Here is a 10,131-nt window from a genome sequence, read left to right as displayed (position 1 = left end):
TCTGTGTGGAGTTTGCATGCTCCAGCACCCCCCGCGACCCTGAAAAGGATAAGCGGAAGCGAATGGATGGATGGATGGGAAAGAATAAAATAAAATATACAGAGGTTGGCAGTTGGAAATGTGCAAAACAAATGGCATTTGTTTTGCACATGGTATGGTATGGTAATCGACAGGTTGCCGGTTCGAGCCCGGCTTCGACAGTCTCGGTCGTTGTGTCCTTGGGCAAGACACTTCACCCGTTGCCTACTGGTGGTGGTCAGAAGACCCGGTGGCGCCAGTGTTCGGCAGCCTCGCCGAACACTGTCTCTCAGTCTGCTGGTTCGGGACCGGATACTGCAGAACCTCCTTCCTGATGGAAGTAGTCTGAACAGTTTATGGCTGGGGTGACTGGAGTCCTTGATGATCCTCCCCGCTTTCCTCAGGCACCGCTTCCTGTAGATGTCTTGGAGGGACATTATTATTAGTGAATTATAAATTCACTGGGAAAACAAATATAATAGAAATATAAACTAATATTACAAATATTACTCCTAAACTTTGTCCTGCATAAGAAGTTTAGATTAATTACAATACGTGGTTCACAAAAGTTGTTCGTGTTGTGCATGCAAGCATTTTAAAATAATGTAACCTTAGACCAGTGCTGTTCCACCAAAGGGGCAAGCAGGGCAAACAGTGCTTGTCTGGTAAAATCTAACAATAAGCAACAAAAAACTAAAGCTTCTCTCTCCTTAAACGTCAAATAGTATTCTGTCATAAAGCTTCTCAGTTAGTTGCATTTAAAGGGCTGCCATCTTGTCGCCACAGTTGGCTATTGTCTCTGAAAGCAGGCTTAACTCTGTTTGACTGTTCTACCGAAATATAAAGCTTGTGTCATTTTGATGGGTGTACCCATGACCTGTTGACACATAGAGGAACTAGACTGTTTATGCATGCACATTGTGGATAAACTTAGCGTCTTTGATGGGAGATGGATCGGACTAGAATGCTATACAAGTTGCCACTTGCTCTGCTTTCACTGTTCTAAGCAAGTAACTGAGCCCTCTCTGACTTATCCATTTGTCAAATTTAGCATCTTAACAAATAGTTTTTGTTTTACAAACAACCTTGGCCACCATATTGTTAGGTATCGTTAATCTAAGTCGAAGAAAACAGGGACAAAGCTTTCTCGAGCTTTGACATAGGGATTCCAAAGCGAAAGTTTTTCTCAAGCTTTGTACATAAAGATTTGTTCATTTAAAGTTTGTAGTCATTTGGTGGCTTCAGGTGGAGGACAGAACCTGGCACTCGTTCTTATTGTTCACACAATTTAGCAGTGAAGGCTTTGCTTTTCTTTCCTTCCCTTTCCTTGTATTTTCTTCTTAACCCACATCACATAACAGGATATTAAGATGCCAGAGGGAGCAATGCACCACATTTTCTGATCTCATCGCAGAACAGGAGGAGGAGACTGCAGTAAAACAACTGGCTGTAATACCTGTAATTTGTAGTGAGTAAAAAACACCTGCAGAAAGCTGAACGAGTCTCGATATGTTGGGATCTGCAAGTTAGTTATTTTGAATTATTCATCCAGCCTTCCCCAGCATTCCTTGGTGTCAAGTTGCTGTGCCTGTGTTTATATTGAGTTTGTTTTTTATTTGTCACTTCCTGTTTTATTTTGTTATTGCTTGTGTTTTGCATCTTGCCTCAAGTTTGACTTCCTGTTTTGTCATTTTCCCTGATTACTTTCGCACATGGTTCATTTTCTCCAGCTGTGTTCACTTACCTGGTTACCCTGTTTGTGTTTGAATAGTTCTTTCTTTCCTTTGTCCTTTGTCGTGGCATTGTTAAGCTTTGCTTATGTGTTACTGTCTGTTTGCACTGAGGAATTTGCATTTCGGACTGCATCAACAACCTCTATTAAATTGCGATATAAAGCCAGATTATCTTGATACTAACCTTGATAGGATATCTGCTTCAGATGTCTTCTCCAGCAGTCCCAGTTTGGTATAAGATGACTCAAGATTTTTCTATATCCAGAATAATTTACATCCTATAATTATGGAATAGATGAGATTTTCTACCTTTAAACCAAAGGCTGTAATGCTAGGTCTACAAACCAATGTCTTCTGTGATACCGGATTCATTTTATTCTCTGGGTTTTTGAAGCTAGATCAGTTTGCTGTCACATTTCTTTACATCTCTCAGTGGTGGACATAACCAGATGCTCAATTGCATTGCAAAATTTGAGGAAGAATGTTCATGATAATAACTTGTTAGTGAATTCCCACCAAAACAATTAAATTAAATTTTCACATTAAAGAGAACTTGTCTGTTACTCTGGCCTTGCTCCTTGTTTCAGAAAGGGCTAACAAGTTCAGTTTTCTCGCATAAACCCAGGCTGCAGAGAGCAAGTCGTCAGAGAAATACAGTGTGCAGTAAAGGAGGAGGAGGGAGAGGTGGTGAGGGTGAGAGGAGCGGGAGGGAGAGAGCAGAGGGGAAGGGCTCGTATTGATCATCCGCCAGGTGTGATGGATAGCGCAATAAGTGGCAGCGGCCAGCGGAGGAGAGGAGTGAGTGATTTCTGCTTTTCAAAGTCCTGATGAATGAGGGCGTCAGAGGGAGGCCCGGCGTCCAGAGCCCAGCACATGATGGACTGCTGTGTCAGGCAGAGAGAAATTGAAGGAGAAAAGAGAGGTGAGGGGAATGGAGGGAAGACAAGAGCTTTTTACAGAAGGCAAAAGAAAAGGAAGAGTGGGGGAGAAAAAGGAAAATGTAAGGGGGAAGACACGTGAGATGGGGGGTGAGATTTTAGGACGGGGGGGTCAATAAAGCGCAAAGAGAAAGAGGACGACTGTGAGACAGAGATAGAGATGAGTGCAAGAGGCGACAGCAGAGTGAGTTCATCTTTATTAATGGCCAAAGAGCAGAGAGGGAGTTATTAAAAAGGAAAAAGATGAATGAAAGAATGAGTGTGAACGAGCGGAGGGGTGACGAAGGGAGATGTGATATATGCCCCCTCCCGGGTTTCTGAAATCCAATAATAACACTGAGGAATGGGCCAGCTGGTGGACTGGGAGGGGGGAGGAGGGAGGGAAGGAGCACTTATAGGAAGCAGCGAATGAAGACCAGGCAGGGGCAGCAGAGAGGCTCACAGCTCTGAGAAATACACTTCTGTGGGAATGCACAGTAAGTGTCTTTTCAAAGAATGGGTGTTAAGCTAATCCCACACAAAGTTCAGTAAATGCAAATATTCTTCATTCAAATCAATATTCGGCTTTGCTTTTGCTCCAGTTTGTCTGGATACTGTTTTTCAAAAATACTAAAATTAAATTTACTAAATTTTCATAATAAGCTAGCTAATACAGCAAGAAGCTGAACTGTGAAAGAATCTCTAATTTTTATATCATTTTCTTCTCGTACTCTAGTCTAATAGCATGTCAGCTAACCCTGTAAGGCTGTACTGGGCTAAAAACCAACAATGTGTAGTTGTCATTAAGTATAATGAAAAATTTCTCATTTCAACCACCTTGATTTCTCGTATTAGCATGCTACAGTTTAGCACTTACCATGTAAAACATCTGAGGCCAATGCTAAATGGCCATAAGTCAGTATAGTTGAATTGATATATTGCTGTTACTACCAATCACAGTGTTTGGTGACTTAAAGCTCTAATATTCAAATATATATACACATATTTTTTTTTTTTTTTTTTTTCAGACATGAGGTAACAACGGTGAGATGTTTTTTATCCACTGGAAACAACAACGAGAAGCGGATTAAGAGGTTCTGATTTTTTCTGATTTTGTAAGGGGTTGTAAACACTATATATTTATTGAGCTGTTCTACTTTATGTAATGATTTTGTTAAAGGTTGTGTTTAATGTCTTGCTGTCACACAGTAATTTCCCAACTTATTACAACTGTGGGATGCCCTAAGAGGTAAAAACACACCATACGCTTTATACACCTTGCTTTTTCTAAATACAAGTAGCTTCTATCTACATTTACACTCCAATGGATGCATTGGAGAGCAACTTAGGGTTAGTTAGTATCTTGCCCATTGATATTTTGTCATGGAGACTGGAGCATTCAGGGATTGAACCACCTAAACAGTACATGCCCTGCTTAGTGTTGCTCTTTTTTTCTTTTTGCTGGTGTTTCTTTAAGTTGCAGTCCGTTTGACCCCTCAGGTCCACCGGTGGGCAAGAAAAATATATCTTCAAATATATTTTATCTTAAGAAACAAAAACTTAGCATTTAGAGCCAGGCTTTAGACCCAAGGGCTGAGTGCCTTTGTCCCTTGGGTCTAAATTATGTCTCAGACTATTTTTACTTCAGGGACCTTCAGGGTGTTTGTAGCAGGTGTCGAGAACAGTTACCAGCTTTTTACGATCCCCATTTCCAAACATCTGCACCTGCATAGAAGTTCTTTTTTTTTTCCTGTTTTTGTTTTATTTAGCTAATGGTACTTTGACACAAAGACATGGAAGTACAGAAGGAATCCTGTCCCTGTGACTTATATATGAACTCTAGAGATGTGAACAACAATTCACAATAATAAAATCTGTCTTTAAAACGCGGTACTATTATTGACAGCAGTTGTGGAGCCTATTTATGTTTAAATAGTCAGCAATCTGATTGACACTGCCATCCAAAGACATACAATGCTAACAGTTTTTTTGACACTAGCACATTGGCACTGTGGCACAGGAGAGACATAAAAAACTTTATGTTAGCAAACAGATACATGTTTACACAGATATGTAATCACTTTAGCAGTGATTGGTAGGCGTGTGTTTGTCTAACTGAAGAGTTCAGGTCGGTCATATCTTATAGGTTTGTTTAGCTGTGTTCGCTAAGTTTAGCAGCTAAATGCTCCAAGCTAGTTGCTAGCTACGTCTATCTGCTATTTGGTGCTGAGCAGGTACTGCACACAGTACGAGGTTTCTTCTGGTAAATACAGCTGCCTGTTGCATGAATGGGAACAAAATGTGAGTCTCAGCCTGGAAAAGACAAAGCAATGCCAAACACAGAGGAAGCTCATTAAGAGGGAGCTATAACAAAAAATTATGAGTATCAAATGCAACAACACTTTTCCAAGCTTCATTTAAAAAAAAAGATGACAGCTTGTCCTTAGATAGCCAGCAATGTGATGCGATTCAGGCTGACAAAAAAAGGAGTGCTTAGTTTGGCAAAAGAAAAGTTTGACTGGCTATTTCTTGAAAGAGAGATGGAGGAGCACATTCAGCTAGAGATAACAGCCAGACAGGATTCAGGAAATATTGGGAGAATAACACCCAAATCCTTCTCATCTACTGTTGCCTGGTAATAACAAATTATTCTGGACACTCTTCTCAAATTGCTTGTTTGTCCCATAATGAATGCATGCAATGATATCTATTTCCTTATTTTTCATATCGCTACAAATCCAACTACAAAGGGAAGCATTTGCGATACAGCTCACAAATACTGATATATTTGAAAGCAGAAAAAATGTATTAACTGAGCTCAAAAAAAAATCTCAATATGACATCATGTCAGGCACATTTAATGGTATTAGTGAAGATAAATCTACCAATAAATATAAAAAATGGCTCCAGTAAAAACAAGCTAAATCACGCAAACATTTTTTTAGCACAGAATTGCATGATAAATCTTTCCCTTAAGTCTCTCTCCTCTGCAGCGAGTGGATCTGGTATCCTGCTCTGCTGGTCTTTATGTATCTGTATCCACAGGACATCATACATTATAGCAGTGATTCTCATCCTTTGAGCCCCTCACGTATATCATAAATCACTGGTTGGGACTCGTTCCGAGCCAAAATGATAGTAAACCATAAATACAACAGACTGTGTCTTATCCAGCATAATTTTAAAAGCAGTCTATGGAACAATCCCAGGTTTGAGAATCCTTAGTATGACTAAGCATTAGCTTAAGTTTCCACAAAGAGCAGTAAAGTACTGCACTGCTGAGGAGGTTGAGGACTAATACTATTAAACATCTCTCAACTCCATTCAGCTGCGATGTGTGGTGAGCACATGTGTGCTTGGTTTTTGTTTGTGGTGCCATTGTTCTCAATGTTGGCATCTTTACACAGCTGCAGAGTGCAAACAAAATCGCTCTTCATCAGAACATCGAATACAAGTCGTGCACGACTCACATCAACTGCATGAATGGTTCCTTTTTCAGGGGCTGTTTATTTATTGTCTTCCCTTCCTGACTGTTGGGTGGGAAGACCCTTTTTACACTAGAAATGGATCAAATAACTGGGTAATGGGTGGCTGTGCGTCAGGAGGTACAGTAGAGCAGGTGTATTATACTTGGGCAAAGATACTAAACCCCAAGTTGCTCTCCGATGATTTCACTGAAGTGTGAATGTTAGATAGAGAGCACCTAGGTGTAGAAAAAAAAGTACTTAAATGAATGGGTGTGAATGGCTGAATGAGGCACATCGTATACAGCGCTTTGAGTGCTTGAGTAGCAAAGCACTATACAAGAACAACTCCTCTTGGGATATATAAGAACCAGTAATTTGAACAGTCCCATTAGCACTGTGGGTGTCTTTCAGATGTTTTGTTTTTTTAGGCAGTAACTTTAGAAGTAAGCAGTTAGACAGAGTTAGCTACCAGATGGTGAACATTTGGACTACAAGCCGGAGCTAAAAAGTTGAAGGAATAGAGATCACTGAATGTATCAGGTCAAATGGCAGCACCTGTCCCAGTATGATGTCCAGTTTTATTCATCTGAAACCTGAGGCTACAGATTAAGACTCTTCTGTATCCTGATGTTACTGGCACCAATGATGATTTATAGGAGTGGACAGATTCCAATATCGATAAGCTGCATCAGTAATGTTGACTGACTAGCGGCTAATGGTGGAGTGTGGTCATTTGCAGGCAGAGGAGGCTACACACAAAATCGTCGACAACTAATTTAATAGTCAACACATCGTTTGAAACTTTGTAAGATCTCAAAACACGCAGGAATGAGTAGTAGGATTTAAGAGTGTAATAACGGACTGAAACAGAAGATGGTAGCACTGCATGTACAAGGATGCCAGCTGCCGTTAAACCCCAAAGAAGAAGAAGCTGTGTCCGGTATCGTACCCGTGTCCAAATTCAGGAACCGCATCCTCCTGTGACCGCATTTGTAGGCCGATTACGTTACAGCAACACGATAAAGACTGTCCATATTTGAAGACAGATATTCGACAAATGCGGCCGACAAATGCGCCCTTCATTTCCCCAGATCTGAAGGATGGGTCGGGTGTATACTCCGTGGCCCGACCTATCCCGGAATTCATAGCCCTGCTCAGTTTCCAACAACGGCAGCAGCTAGTTAGTTTTAATATTAGTCTTATTATTTTTCTGGGTCATAAAATAAACATTTAACATATTTTCAGGCGAGAACATAGCTGTGTAAACTTCAAATATCTGCTCAGTTTATCAAGACACCACGTTTTCAAAAGCGCTCCGACGTTTTCAGAGACGTCTGTTACCCACCAGCTCGATAGTTAGCCAGGGTTCAAGGCTCACTAGAGCCGGTGAGAACACCGGACACCCGGCAAATCGTCTTTCGCTAATCAGGTTAAACATGTAATACAAGTCACTTAGATAACTTAAAAATGTTATTGTTTGGCTTTTTTCAGTATTTTATTCGTTCTTGAGTAAATCCGTTTGGCTGAGATTAAAGTTATAGTTTTTACACAGCTGAATAAATGTCAAGCAGACAACTGATTATCAGAAGTGTGAGATGCTGGAGAATATACTCCGGTGTCCTGTTATATTTTAGATAGCAAGGAGCAGACGGCTGAGTTTATTAAACTCCACCGAAACAATCTGCAAACTTCATTAAAATTTAATAAACTATCATCTTGTCTTTATTTTTAGTTAGCACATACCTTAAACACTTAAAGCTGTAAGCTAATGATAGTTATATAAGAGCAGATGCATGCTGGTGCAGTAAGCGGTGTGTTTTACATCCAATGGATGCATGATCTGATTAGTCGACTAATCGCAAAAATAATCGGTGACTAGTTGACTATCAAAATAATTGTTTGTGGCAGCCCTACCTGACACCTAGTAGGCATCCCACTTTAACCTGTATGTAATGCTATTTGCCATTTTGGTACCAAAACATTATACTGTTTTTGGAATTCCTGGCAGAGTGGAGCAGCGGTTATTGCTATCGGCTTTGCAAGAAAATTCCAGGTTTGAACCTCCTGCTCAGCATGATTGGAAATTGGCTGTAGGAGTGAGTGTGTGTGGTTGTTCATCTTTCTGTGTTGACCTGATTAGCAATTTGCCCTTAAGTTCAATAAGTGTACGGTGTACAAACAGACAATGTCTGTATATAAACTAGATGAAAAAACAACTATTTCATACATATTATATGTATTTTTATGTAAACTAGTTTAGTTAATAAATTAATAAGATGAATTTTCCCCATGCACTTGTACAGTTATAAATTTAAATTAGCTTGATAAATGTAATTATGCAACTGAAATTCCTTGATTTTATTTCTATGCTTTTTCTTATTTGTGATATTAGCTCTCGCAGCCATGCAGAATCTATTCCCTCCTTTGAATAACTGAAAAAACAATTAAGGCAAACATTAAAGTTTTATTTTTGTATTTGGTGGTTGTTTTGATCTGTTTCACATTAATTAAGTAAGCTTTGTATAATTCAATTCTTTAATTACTCCTGAATTATTATAGATATTAATCTAACATTAAGCTGTGTCGGCTCCTTTTGTCACTACAGAGATAAGAGTGCTCCCGATAACCTTGTCAAATTGAAGAATGTAATACCTTCCTTCATCAAGGTTAGAACTCTTTTCATTAATGTGAAAAAGAACTGCCGGGGCTTGTATTTTAATATGTCTGATTTAGAAATGGCAGCACATTTTCTTCATGTTTTACAAGAAGATAAAACTCTCTTTTCGCCTTCTTGACGCATAAAGTTTATTTTTCATTCACTTGTTTTTTTAGGTTTCTTCAAATCCATCTTGATCCTTTTTTTTTATCCTCTGTCCTCAAACAGACTGTTTCTGAATCTACTGCAGTAAGATTTTCATGATTTACTACCACATTCACTTCCAACACAGACTGTGTAAACACTGTAAAATGTTTCTGGTATTTTTGCAGTGAAGAAATTGTTTCTGCTGCCAAATAATTTTCTGTCCACCGACTAACTGTTACACCTCTATTTGTGTAACTGGTTATGTAGTTTTATGTATAATAAAGCGTCAAAAAAATCACATATTTCAGGGAATCATTGTACTTTCAACTACCGCTTCATTTTACAGATAGCTATTTATTTCACCTTGACCGGCTCATGCTAAAGGTGACTTTCTGGAGTGTGCATGTGTTGACTGAATTTGGGGTATGGATTTCATAATACCAGAAATTTGTGTGATTCTATGAGATAAACTTTACAATTTCCCTTATCAGTTTTGATCCCTGCAGCATATCACATCATGAGCTGTTGCTATATTGACCTAAACAGGCGTACATGAACCTTTGTGGCCCCTGTGTGTGGAGCACTGCTGCTACAGGTGACAAACAACAACAGCAACATTTCAGGATGTGAAAAATGTGACAACACAAAGTAGAATTCAGCGTACAGATCCAGATGACGCTCTGCTGCACCTGCTGTTGTTGTCGGTTATTGTTATTTTCGAAAAATGATCCAGTACTAACGGCAGCTACTTTCAGACAAACAGGTTGTGCCACCCAACAGATGTCAAAGAGAGCAAAGAAGCTGCTGTTGTGGAGAAATGAGAATTCGTCTTTATTCAAGCAAACGTGGGAAGACCGATGATGATCAAGAGAAAAATGGCAGTTTACACAAAAAATACGCTTTTTTTAGTGTCAGTCTTGTTTATGACAGCCCATTTCTATCTTTGAATACTGGACGATCATAATATAACAACAAGTCTTTAGACAATCATCACCCTGCACTAACAGCACAAAGATCATACATGGAAGTAAGGCATGAAACATGTTAACGCATGTGTATAAATGTCATTTATTTAAGGTTACTTGTTTATTACGACATAATGACTACACTTTTCCAGGTTCACAAAATCACTTCAGCTAGTTTTCTTACCTAAATTTTAATTAACTATAATAACTATAATAACTTGTGTTTGC

The 10,131-nt window shown here is 39.3% G+C and overlaps 1 long non-coding RNA gene across 1 annotated transcript; it reads left to right on the top strand.

The window, feature by feature from the left end:
• Positions 1-2,685: 2,685 nt before the first annotated feature.
• Positions 2,686-9,236, top strand: LOC145429976 (uncharacterized). The gene is made up of 3 exons (XR_013910336.1): positions 2,686-3,917; positions 8,741-8,801; positions 8,968-9,236. It is a non-coding gene; the product is annotated as an uncharacterized LOC145429976 (long non-coding RNA).
• Positions 9,237-10,131: the final 895 nt, after the last annotated feature.

Source organism: Astatotilapia calliptera, chromosome 7, assembly GCF_964374335.1.
Source record: "Astatotilapia calliptera chromosome 7, fAstCal68.1, whole genome shotgun sequence".
Taxonomy (NCBI): domain Eukaryota; kingdom Metazoa; phylum Chordata; class Actinopteri; order Cichliformes; family Cichlidae; genus Astatotilapia; species Astatotilapia calliptera.
Note: the sequence above shows the minus strand (reverse complement) of the source record. Positions and strands in the feature narration are given on the sequence as shown.